This window comes from Symsagittifera roscoffensis, chromosome 9 (genome assembly GCF_963678635.1).
Source record: "Symsagittifera roscoffensis chromosome 9, txSymRosc1.1, whole genome shotgun sequence".
NCBI lineage: Eukaryota > Metazoa > Xenacoelomorpha > Acoela > Convolutidae > Symsagittifera > Symsagittifera roscoffensis.
The window spans coordinates 31,073,038-31,085,596 of record NC_087070.1 but is presented as its reverse complement, the minus strand read 5'-3'; the positions used below and the strand labels follow the sequence as shown (position 1 = coordinate 31,085,596).

The following is a 12,559-nucleotide window of genomic DNA, read 5'->3' as shown; positions in this document are numbered from 1 at the left end:
AAAATGGTTGTTCCTGCAGCATTGAAACTAATCATAGAAAAAACTTTACAAAAATGACTTCAAAAAATTGTTTACTTCATCTGCACAATCAATATTGGTAAAGTTGCTCACAGAGTCTGGAAGACTAGTGCCCTTTGCAGGAACTGTTAAAGTTGTGTTGACTCTAAAATTTAAGCGCTTTGATGAAAACCAATTAAACAGTATTATGCAAAGCAAGCTTCACTTCCTCATTTCTCTGGACACTCTCGACAACGCGGCAGTAGATTTGGCGCTTTGGCTGCTGGTTTTGGTCGTATTACTATACCGTTTGCACGATAGGTTGTTCTACCGGCTGCAAAAAAATGGGCAGAGAACTTTTGATGAGTGCAGCGCCAGAACTGATTGATGTCGCTATGAACAACAAGTCTCCTAAAGAAGCATTGAAAAACACTGTCACAAAAACTGCAAGAAAACAATCCGGTGGTGGTAGACGTCGGTGAAAGACATCAATGAATGGACTACGAAGAAGAAGGTCTGTAGGAGCTCGAAAAAGAAAACAACCATTCGAAGAAAAATCAGACCAGTGAGAAGTCGAGCTGATTTTTTCTCAAACATAAAAAAAGATCGCTTATTTGTTACCTAATGAAGCTACACAAAACTCTCTGGATTTTCTTGAAAAGCAACATCTTTTGAATACTTTTGAAACTGCTTTCGATCAAAAAATTGGAGATGTCTATTCACCTAATAGACCAATGCTTGAATTTAAAATCATCTTTGACCGTAACAATTTTGTTGAACTACAAAAAATCTATTTGCAAATACGATGCAAAGTAACGCAAGCAAATAGAGCTGATCTCAGATACGACAACACTGATCCTACTCTCTCTGATTCAAAGTTCCTCGTAATAAACTGCCTGTATTCCCTTTACTCTGAATGTACTCTCTCTGCTAATGAACTCAAAATCTCAAATGGACTCAAAATCCTATTGTAATATTGCACATAACAGCTTTATTGGAACAAAATTTCGAACAGCAAAGGAGCCAAGGACTCATGGCTCAAGTGTCAGAGAGATCGATTTGAAAACAATCCCGCTGCGATAGACGCAGCTGGTTTCACATCTCAACGAAAACTGGTCCGCGAATTGAGGAAAATTTGGTTCTATTGGCCCGCTGGTGTCAATTTTTTTTTACCTGTGACAAGCATTTGTTGAATAGTGTTACACTCAGACTTTCCTACAGACGCTATCATGAAGACTTTCTCATTATATCTGAAGACACTGCATAGCATTACAAGCTGCAAACACTCGAATCGAACCTGAACGCTAGAAAAATGACTTTGAACGACCATGTGCTCTCTGCCATTGAATCAACTTTGCTCAAAACTACTGCAAACTATCCATATCAAGAAAATATTACCAAAACATTTCTTACAACAGCTGGTCAGAGCAGCTGGCAACAGGAAGATATTTGTGTTTGTAAACCAGTGAGACAAATTATAATAACAATGAACATAAATAATGCATTTTTTGGAACAAACTGAACGAATCCTTTTCATTATCAAAAGTTTAGATTCGAACAGATTACTATGAGACAGGAAGGTTTGCCAAAAGCAAGTACACCAATTAGTACACAAGTTCATAAACGTTTCTTCTTAAACACACTATCAGCGCTGGGTTTAATGCACTGCGGGCTGGGATTCACTCTGGATAACTACCCGCAGCTCTTTATTATGTGTATTGATCTCACGAGCACCCAGCAGTGAGCTCATGACGTCTTGCATCCAATTTTATACTGCTCAGTTTCACTCGATCTTCAATACTCAAACGCTTTGACAACAAACCTGGAATTTTTGGGTATACGCTCAGTTTGGGTATACGCTCATCCAATGTTTTCATTACATCCGACCGCAAAATTACAAAGAACGTACTTCCATTTTCGACAGTCTGAAAATGGATGAAATCCAGTTGCAGGATCTCATTAAGAATTGTTAACATCTGAAAGATAAGTTTCTGGGAGTATTTGCAGCCGACAATTTTCTACCTCCCATCCCAGGCAACATCTTTTTGATTGTGAACATTTCAATATCAAGTTTTCCGGAAACACATTGGATTGTGATATGCAACCGAAGAAATGTCTTTTACTTTGCTGATCCTCTCGGTCTTCTTCTTTGGCAAAACACCAATCTATATAAACGATTGAACGAGAATTTTTATCAGGTCACTGAATTGATGACAAATTTCCCCGTGCAAGGCTTAAGCTCTACCATGTGCGGTTGGCTTTTTTCGTTTTTATATGGCACATTTGATTTATGATTAAAAAAAACTTTAATGGTGATGCTTCTGATTTTGTTTACAGAAATGATCATGTTTTGAAACTTTTTCTAACTCACAAACTTTCCCATTACCTAACTATCTAATATGGCATATTTGTACACTTTTCTATTTAATTTTGAACAAAGAATTTTTTTAATAAGTGAAATTTTTACCCAATTGTTAACTAAATAGCAATAAACCAAGAAGTTATGACACTATCAAAGTAAAAAATACAAAATCGATCTATGGTGGATATCACCATACCAGCAACTGGGGCCTCCTTTCAGTACAATTTCCGGACGGGTTTCGAAACGCCGCCTTTCGGCTGAGAATTGAGCGCCGTGCGTTTTCCTCTACTCGGACCCCATGAAAATTTATTCTATCTTCAATTTTATAGAAACAAGTTGGTACAAATTTTGACAAAGCTCAAACAAAATATCAAACATACACAATACTCGAATATACACAAGGCTCTGATATGCCTCCGAAAAAAATTGTCATACTTTGCCGATCTTCTCGGTCTTCCTAAAAACAGCAACATCTATCAAAGGATAAACGAGAACTTCAATCAAGTCATAGAACTAATGATAGGAGTTCCAATGCAAAACACAAACTGTACCATTTTGGTTCTTTTTGAATTTATATTGCACGTTTAGTAGTTTTTAGTACAAACTCTAATGGTGATGCTCAGGATTTTGTATACGTTAATGATGATGTTTTGAAATTTTTCTTGACTCATATGCTTTCTCATTAATTAATTAATACTAAAAACGGTTTAATTTCATATACATTTCAGTTTATAGAATTTTGTCTAATAATTAAAATTTTTGTCCAAAATGTCTGTCAGCAAGGAAGGAAAGGCTGCTGAAAGAGTGCAGATAGCGCAACTCCTAATAAGCCAAACTGCAGTGACAACTGTAAATTTTTTACACTATAATTTTTTAGTTAAATTCATAAATTACTTGGTAACGGTTGCAATTAAAAACCCTTGCAGATTACATGGGGACTATAGGTGAAAACTTAATACTTGTTGACAACTAGTATTACTACATGATTTCTATTAGTTATAAAATAATACATGGTGACAATAAGGATTTTTACATGGTGACCATTGGTTGTCATATAATACATGGTGACAATTATGATCTATATCTTATGGTCATCCATGTATGACAACTCCCGTCCCCCATCATAGTGTATTATATGCATACTACTCCTGATTTTGCGTGGAAAATATAAAGCAAAAAAAACTAAAACGCACCCGAATACAAAGTTCCTCGCCATTTTCAATGGTCGGAACAAAAACGTCAGGTAGCACCCCGTCCCTGCCAAACAGTGGTCAGAGTTCAAATTAATCCCAATTCTCTAGCGTCGATGCATCTGATTAGCTATAACTATGGTTCTATTGGAAAAGTATATAATAACTCATTTTCACTCCACGTCAATATACCCCAAAACCCAATTAAATTTAGTGAATAATTTACGGAGCTGATTGATTAGATAGAGGCCTTTTTCTTACTACCGCTGTCCTTCGTAGATTCGACTCTCTCACTACTCAAGAAGTTTCCCTTTTGATAGTTTTTGAAGCCCATTTTCGGCCAACTGAATCCGAAATGGCGACAAAATTTTCCTGAACCTTAAGCGGAAACATGTGCGTAAACATGTGCGGAAGCGTGTACTTACAATGTGTGCTTACATGTGCTTACAATGTGGAGAAAACGCGCGCCGAAAAAAAACGCGAGTTTATGTACAAATCACCTAAAAACTCCTAAAAGACTAATTTTGCACATGTTTGCCTGTTGTTTGATTTGCCCCAAGGAAAATCAATGTGATCAGTCTAAGAAAGCTCGTTTAAACCCATTTTTTCGGAGAAATCTGAGACACCTTATTTCTTTATTTAGACCCGTTTTTGATTCATTTGGTCAAAACTTTTTGGTCAATAATATTTTGGCTTCTTTTTTCTCAAAAAGTCGCCTGCGTGGTACAAATTTCAACAGAAAAGGTTATTCGTAGTCAGGTAGGATTTAGGGCAAATTCGACCCCCTAACCAATCCAAGGGTCCTCCATTTGGTATTTTCAAGACATCCATTTTGGCTGACCAATCTTAAAAATTACTAAAGACGTGCTCCGAAAAAAAAACAATTCTTTGGTCAGAGTTTTCCGAAAAAATGACCAAACACAGCGTTTTTGACTTGTTTTTTCAAAAATTAAAGTTCAACAAAATTTTCGAAAGCTTTTTGAAAATCCTCCCCTCCCCCTTGAGAAAACCTTAGATCCGCCCCTGTTCGTAGTGTTGAGGGAAATCTCAGAAAATCAATCGTCCTAAAAAACTTATTTACAATTTTTCGAAGGTTTTTTTGAAAATCTCCCATCGCGAAAATAATAGATCTGCGCCTTGCCGAAGCATACGGCTACTCTCTCGACTGGATGAAATCAAAACACTGAGCCATGCAAAACAAAAAAGTTCAAACTGAAAATATTTACCTCAAATTGATGTTTGGGATTTTTTAAAATTCCTGACAATAGTTTCTGACTAAGTAAAAGAAATAATTCAGGGTTTCAAATTATTCCAGGACAATATTTGAGTGATTAAGCTTTTCTAAAATAAGTGCTTAATCTTACTTAAATGTTTTCAGGGGATATTTAAATTTGTTGCAGCCATTTTCTCCAGGAAGAGTTTGATCACGGGCGGATATTTGCAAGTTGAAAACCTGAGATCGGAAAGTTGGAAATAACATAAATTAGTAAATCTATATTTATGGCTAAGTTTGCCTATCATCCAATTCAGGGCTATTGGGCCAAGTTAAAATTGGGTTGAACTTGAAATTGGTTTTGAAATTAGATTTGGTTTATTTGCGCCAAAAGATAAAAACAAGAAAACTACACAATGCTGAACTAGTAAAAATCTTTTTGCTTCTCCTATTTATTGTACTTGCAAATTAGGCCCCTGTATTTTAATAGAGCAAAGCACATGGGATTTGGGCTACATCTTTTTCAGTAGTACCTTTTCAGAAATCAGAACAACTTCCCAAAAAAATTAGTGACGTGTAGATAATAATATGATAAACAGCCTCTTATAATTAGTTCCGATCTGAAAGCCCACACAACAAATGCAGGTTGCTGTGTAATTAACAGTCAGGCATCACAGAGTTGACTTCCGTAACAAAAAACTCGTCAACCTTGAAATGTTTGTTTAAAATAACTTGCTGGTAATATTTTGATAGTCCCACTTAAAATTTTCAAAAAGGCAAAATTTGAGCGGACACACTGAGCAGATCATGCTTTGTAGATACTCTCTGTAAAACCAAAGTACACTTGGAATCAGAGTCGTTGTACGTATGAGTAAATGGTTTGAATTAGTGTTGTGATTGTCTGATTTAAAGCCTAACTAAGCGTAACTTAAGGTCAATCAACAAGACGAAAACGAAAAGTTCGCAAAGTGCAAATGGTTTTTTAAACAAAACGCCAAGGTCATTCAAATTGATTTAAGATGTCTCCCAAATCACCAAAAAGACTTTTTGTATGTTTTGGGGTCACGATTGAAAAGGACTCTTTGCCGAGTCAATATACGAGCTAATATACGAGGGCCAATATACGAGCCATTTGGCGCATGACGGCGAACTGCTGTGGTGTTCTTTTCAGGAATCTACATGAAAACTTTTTTTTTTTTTTTTGAAATAGAAAACCTTTGGAATAACCCCCTGAAAGTCACTCAAGAACTAACTACTGTTGACCAGTGGCGTGCGCAAGTTTCTTGGGGGTCCAGAAATGGATGTCGTAAAATTATACCAAAAGAGGACCTTGATAGTTCTAAGTGGGACCCTGGCCAGAATTTTGAGTACACAATATACATTTGTCTCTGGATCCAGCAGCAAAAACCACCAAAACAAGTATGAGATGTATGTGCGGAACTCAAAAAAGATGGAGTACACTTTTTGCTCTGTTTTAAAATCGAACTTGGCGTCGCAGTTGCTACCCGGGCAAAACTTGCTGTGGCCAGTTTTTATCTGCCCCTCACACACCATGATTTCGGTAAACCAAGGTCCTGTCGTTTGTGCTTCGGAATGAACACAAAAAATTGATGATTACATATGTAGTTAGAAAAAATTTAAACATTTCTGTTGTATGGAACGCAGATCCAGTACCACGGGAAAGTTCCGGAGTAGCAAAAAAGTAGCACGGACGACGGGACCGGCTTGTTAATAGGACCCGTCTTTTGGCTCAAGCCGACTACCGACCCGCCAAGTAGCTGGGATTCCTGGATCGGCCAATTCACCCTCGCTATAAAAATAAGGGTAAAGATGCGCCCCGCGCGAACTACTAAAAACTCCCGGGGGCAGTTTATGACAACCCCACTCCGAAGCCGGAAGTCGGAGGCTCCAGTGAGACGCAACGGCGGAAGCCAATCGTCTAGGTCGTGATGCCGCAGCAGTTTGCAGAGTGGTCGATGTAAACTAGAAAAGAAGGGCAAAAGGACCGAGGATAGCTCCTTGTGTTTATTTTTATGAAGCAGATTAAAGAAAAAAAACTAGATTATTCTTTTCCCTGGGTACCGAGGGTAGAAAACGATTTCTTCAAAAGTATCCAAACGCGGACCTTAGTGCCATTTCATTCAAATTTTTTTTCGATAACTGTGTCCTAATAATCAGGAAAGAGAAGACCTACATCATAGAACGGTTAGAAATTTACAATGCGGTCCATTCTGAACGTGAGAGCATAAAGGCCTTTTTCTTATGTCTGACGGGCCAGGCAGCCCTGTGAGGTGGGTCGGTAGATTAAGGGAAAGATGTTGTCAGGGATAATTTTTTAACAAAGATGCGCTTTAAAGATGTCGAGCGGGAGTTGTGTTTTCGACCTGGTAGTACTCCCGAAGAGACTCTGAAGCCTGCGTTCTTGCAAGAAAATGGTGCACAGACAGCATAAAGTGTGCAAAAACAACTGGGAAATCCGGCACGATCGGGCAATTTATCCCATCAAGGATCAAATTCCTCTGAGAACTTCAGGATTAAACAAGAAACCGCGTTTTCTGTTAAGAGTAAAACGTTGTGGGATCGAATTAGCCAGCTACAATCAAATTCTTATAGTTCCAGAGGAAAAAACTACAAAGACCTTAAGCCGTGTTATTTCAGTGGGAACAAGTTTACAACGAATCACAAACAGATTTGTCCAGCAAGGAATGTGTCTTGCAGGAATTGTATTAAGAAGGGCCGTTTCGCAAAATTCTGCAACTCATTTTGTCAAAATGCTCCCATACATCATTTGTCTCTCGAACCAGCTGTAAAACCACCAAAGTAAGTATGAGATGTATGTGCAGAAGTCAAAAAAGATGGAGTACACTTTTTACTCTGTTTTAAAATCAATATGGGCGTCGCAGTAACTACCGGGGCAAAATTTGCTGTGCCAGGTCTTATCTGCCCTTTGACACATTGATTTCAATTACCACGTTTCCTGTCGTTTGTGCCTCGGTATGAATACAAAAACTAATATTGATTAAATTTTTAGCTTGAAAAAAGCTTAAATATGTTTATTGTATGGAGCTCAGTAGCGGATCCGGTATCACGCGAAAGTTCCAGAGTAGCAAAAAATGAGCTTCGCCGAACAAAAAACCTCAGTCTAGAAAGTGACAAAAAACAATTGGACTATCCTTATACAGGTCTGTTAGGGCCTACTGATAGCTCCTCTGCAATTCTCAAGAACAACGATTTTTACAATTAATATCTATGAGAAGTGGCGCAAATTAGACTGACTAGCAGATGAAAGCGCGGATTAATTTTCCCAAAAATTGCCTTGAAGAATCATTTTCTGGTCCTAGTTTGCCTCAGTTTGCCAAATCATTGGATCGGATATTTTGCCATTTCACGAGAGCTTAAAAAGAATCTGGTCGGCCGTATGAGAAAAAGTTGGCTCTGTTTTTTTTTGGGGAAAGTTAGGAATCCAATTTCTTCATAGGAAATCGTATACACGCAACTGTGATAATGCCTGCTTTTATCTTTTTGTGCAGCAATAAACTGTTTTCTGCTTAAAATTGCCGCTTTTAGCATAGTTGTTTATAAACACGAAGTAAACGCACTTAAAATGAAAGATAAAAATGTCAAACTTATAGTTTTTGTGTTGCAACAGAGTATTAGATATTTTTATCCGTTTTTGTTCCGACTTTCGATATGAAAGTAACGGAATATTTGTGCTCGGGGTGGTTTTTTTCTTCAGACAAACTTCGACTTTTTAACTAGCCATTTTTGACGGAAATTTTTATATCGTTCGAAAGGTATTGTTGTCTTGAGCCTAAATTTGAAAGATATTTCACCTGTGATCATTTCTCGTAAAGTTATGGGGGTTTAAAGATTGGCATTCTGGCCATTTTGGGACAATTAACGCGCGATATATTTCGCGCTTTTAACGCAAAAGTGGAGATTTAATCCGTTCTTGAAATCGTTGAATATGGTTGAAACAAGCTTATTTGCCATAATTTATTGTTAAAAGCAGCGAAATCTTCTCTTTTGTACCTTATATGGCGTGTTGGGGGATGATTTTCATAAAAAAAAGTTCAAAATTCAGAAGAAGAAAAATTAGTTTTGTTTTATTACAGTCAATTTTTTAAAAATATTACTGCTCCATAAACCTTAAAAGGCAGTCTGAGCATTCAGGACTTCTCCCTGATACGAGCAGTCTTGTTGTTCCGACTTTCGATACGAAAGTAACGGAATATTTGAGCTCGGGTGGGTTGTTTTCTTCAGACAAATTTCGACTTTATAACTAGCCATTTTTGACGGAATTTTTTTGATATAATTGAAAAAGTATTGTTGTCCTGAGCTCAAATGTGAAAAGAAATGTGAATTTTTTTGATATAATTGAAAAAGTATTGTTGTCCTGAGCTCAAATGTGAAAAGATAGTTATGGAATTTAAAAGATTGCCATTTTGGCCAATTTGGGACAATTAACGCGCAATATATTAACGCGCATCATATTAACTCGCAATATTGAGGGGAGCGGTGGTGAAGTGGTTACGTCTCCGCCTCTTAATCGAAAGGTCAGATGTTCGAGGCCCACCATGATCCGTGCTCGTTGCTTGAGGGTGAAGCAACATTACCCAGCCCAGAAAAATAACCAAAAAAATTGCATGTAGTTCTTAAACAGGGGCACAACAGCGGTTCGCCGTGATGAGCTGTACAGCTCTTGTGTTGGTCCTTTCCCCCGTGGATAAATGGTCTTATATATTTCGCGCTATTAACGCGCAAGCGGAGAGTTAATCCGTCTTAAAATCGTTCCAAGTTGGATGACAGAAGCTTATTTGCCAGAATTGTTTGTTGCAAGGAGCTAAATTTATCTTTTTGTTTTTTAAATGGCGTGTGGGGGGATAATTTTCATGAAAAAATTTCAAATTTTAGAAGAAAAAAATCATTTTATTTTATTACAATTAATTTTTAAATGTTATTACTGCCCCATAAAACCTTAAAACGCAGTCGGAACATTCAGGGCTTCGCCCTGATACGAGCAGTCTTGTTAACTTTGTAACTGACTTTGGTTGTCAACCCATCAGTATTTTCTTCAACGCACAGACAACTTGAGAGCATTTCGAAGGTTGAATGCCTGTTTCGTTCATTTTTTTACTGTTGGTTCTAAGTTTACCAACTCTGGTTTCAGTATATTAGTTTTTTTTTCGTTTTTTTTCTTCATTGCACTTTATGCGGCTTAAATTGTGAAATAGGGGGTAGAGGCCTCATTTTGAGTAGTCTGATGAGCAAAAAAAGTTTTTAAATGTTTTGAGGGGAACTTAAAAACTTTTTTCGGGTGACAGCTCAAGAATTGTTGACTTATTACCGCTTTAGAAGTTTTCCTTCAATGCTTACATTTAGCAAACGATTGTACTTATTTTGCGCACAATTTCTGAAAAGAAAAATTTTTAAAAGAGAAAATAAAGACAATTGTAAAAAAAAATTGACAGTTTTCCTTTCTAATTCTGGTGGTTAGTTCACCAAGCTATGCATATGTTGTATCACAAGAAATGCGAAGTTGCAGGCAACTTAGTTTCGTTATCTTGGATTTCTTTGATAACTTTTGTAAGTTCTTATGTTTTTTTGAGAAAAAAAGTTTTTCAAAATTTTTTTATTTTTCGATTTTTCGGTACATCTGCAAGTAGTGATAGTTATTCATTTTTGTATCGCAAGTAGTGCCAAGTTCTTCTTTGCTTCTGTAATAAAATGTTCGAAGGAACAGAATCATTGTATATCATATGTTTTTCATAACCTGAAACGTTTTTGAACGGACTCATTTTCTGGCTTCAATGAACCTTTTGTCAAAAGTCGGAGCAGAAACAAATACAGCTAAGCCATGGCATAAAAAATCAGAAAAAAAGTTTCAACATAAAAGTTTCTGGAGAAAAACTAAATTTTTCTCATAAATAGTACTTTTCTTCGCAAATTGGAGAAACTTGTTGAAAAAATAGCAATCAAAACACAGAGTTACTCCTGATAAAACGTAACTGTCTCGTGCAACACTCATGGGGGGAATTATCAACGAACTTGACAAAAATTTAATTACCTCCATGTCTGTGGAAACCGTCCAAGTGAAGTTGATGAAGTGGATGCATTGATATTTTTTATATTGGAAGTAGCCTCGAAATTTATAACAAATACGATTAATAAATTTTGAAAAGGTTCATTTTTTTCTGCGCTCATCTGAGGGTTTAGATGAGGTAAAAAAAGCCAATTTCAAAGTTCTAATTTTGACACACAGAAATCATAAAAATTAAAAAAATAATAATGGGAAGAATAAATTTATGAGCTGCAATTAGCAGGGCTAATTGAGATTTGGATATTGCTGCCGTAGCTTTTCAAAGGTGCTAATGGTAATAGGGGGAGAATTGTGAGATTAGAAAAATGGGAGTAGTGTACCATAGAATTAATGCAATTTGGGAGTGAAACAATTGGGGTTGAGGAAACACATGCAAATATAGATGTCTCTTGGGACCCATAGGTGAAGATGGAAGCTGCGGGGTCTGATCCCCCTCTAATCTGCCATCAGTTCAACTCCGCCCGACACCACTTTTAACACATGGCTATTGCAATCAAATATTACAACAATCAGAGACCTTTATTTATAACTCTTCTTTCAAATTTATTCAATTCATTCTATCAGGCTTGACAAGGGTTGTAAAATGTATTTTCAAATGTATTTAGGTATTGCAAGCCGAAAAACGATTCACTATTTTTTATGATTATTAATTATGAAAACTTAATTAAACAAATAATGGAACTTTGTTTTTTGGGTAAACTAATCAATTCCAGAAATCAACGATCTGTGTATTTGTTTTTTTTCAGAGCTTTCTGGTCGGAATTTACTCTCAATTTTTCTTTTTGAGGTATCGCAAGTTTCCACTTATGGAAATGCTTTCGAAGAGAGGATTTAGGCCAGGTTCAACTTATATTAAGCGGAAAGCAATTTCAGAAAAAAAACTGCTAAATAAGATGTACAAAATTTATGCGAAATCAAGCTGTTCAAACTTCGATTCAAAAGCTTTCCATAAAAAACTTCGTAGGTGCATTTTTTCATGCTTGGCGATTGATTTGAACATTTTATGCGAATTTCCAGCTAACTATTGAGTGCTAAAACTAGTATCGAAAGTGACTTAAGTACAGTTGATGATTTAAATTAACCAGTCAACTTTGATAAAGCCTATTTCTTTGCCCACAAGTAATTTAAGTTTAAATCTCTAGTTTTCAGCGGTTATCGGGCAAAACCACTTCAGGGATTAAGGAACTTGATGCAATTACGTTGTCACTATAAGTCTGCTTTCAAAACCGAACGTAGTGAACTCTGAATGCAAATCTCGCTGATTTCTTGTTAAATAACTGTAAATCTTGGTAGGGCGACAATTCGTATCAGGTGACAATTCGTAACAGACGACAATTTGTAACAATCGACAATTCGTAACAAAGCATTTGCAATGAGAATACGTTTGCTCCGCTTCGCTCTGCTGCGCTTACATCCAGCACGAGAGGAATATTGCGCGTGAATCAGTGCTCCCTGCTGATTAGAATCTGGCGAGATGAGTGCAAACCTTGCGAGAATCTTGAAAGAAAAATGCAACAATTATGTATCTTCTTGCAAGAAAAATTGCATGATATGCATTTGAAAGACACTGGTGTCCCTTTGCTGTCTGTTGAGCAGGATTCACTTTTCAAACGTTAACTCTATTCTATTGAACAACAAAACAAGACTGCTCGTATCAACGCGAGGTCCTGATTGCTCCGAATGCCTTTTAAGGTCTA

General features: G+C 36.8%; 1 protein-coding gene across 12 annotated transcripts in view; it reads right to left on the bottom strand.

The window, feature by feature from the left end:
- Positions 1-12,559, bottom strand: part of LOC134854087 (organic cation transporter protein-like) — an 83,173-nt gene that overhangs the window by 67,093 nt on the left and 3,521 nt on the right. For 2 of the 12 annotated variants that reach the window (XM_063870181.1, XM_063870186.1), the window contains exon 1: positions 10,830-11,450. The exons of 8 other annotated variants lie outside the window; for them this stretch is intronic. The gene's annotated coding sequence lies outside the window, so the exon portion shown is untranslated. Of the gene's footprint in view, positions 1-4,775; positions 5,177-10,829; positions 11,451-12,559 lie in introns of those variants that run through there. 2 more of the 12 variants (XM_063870183.1, XM_063870187.1) reach the window with 1 other exon arrangement.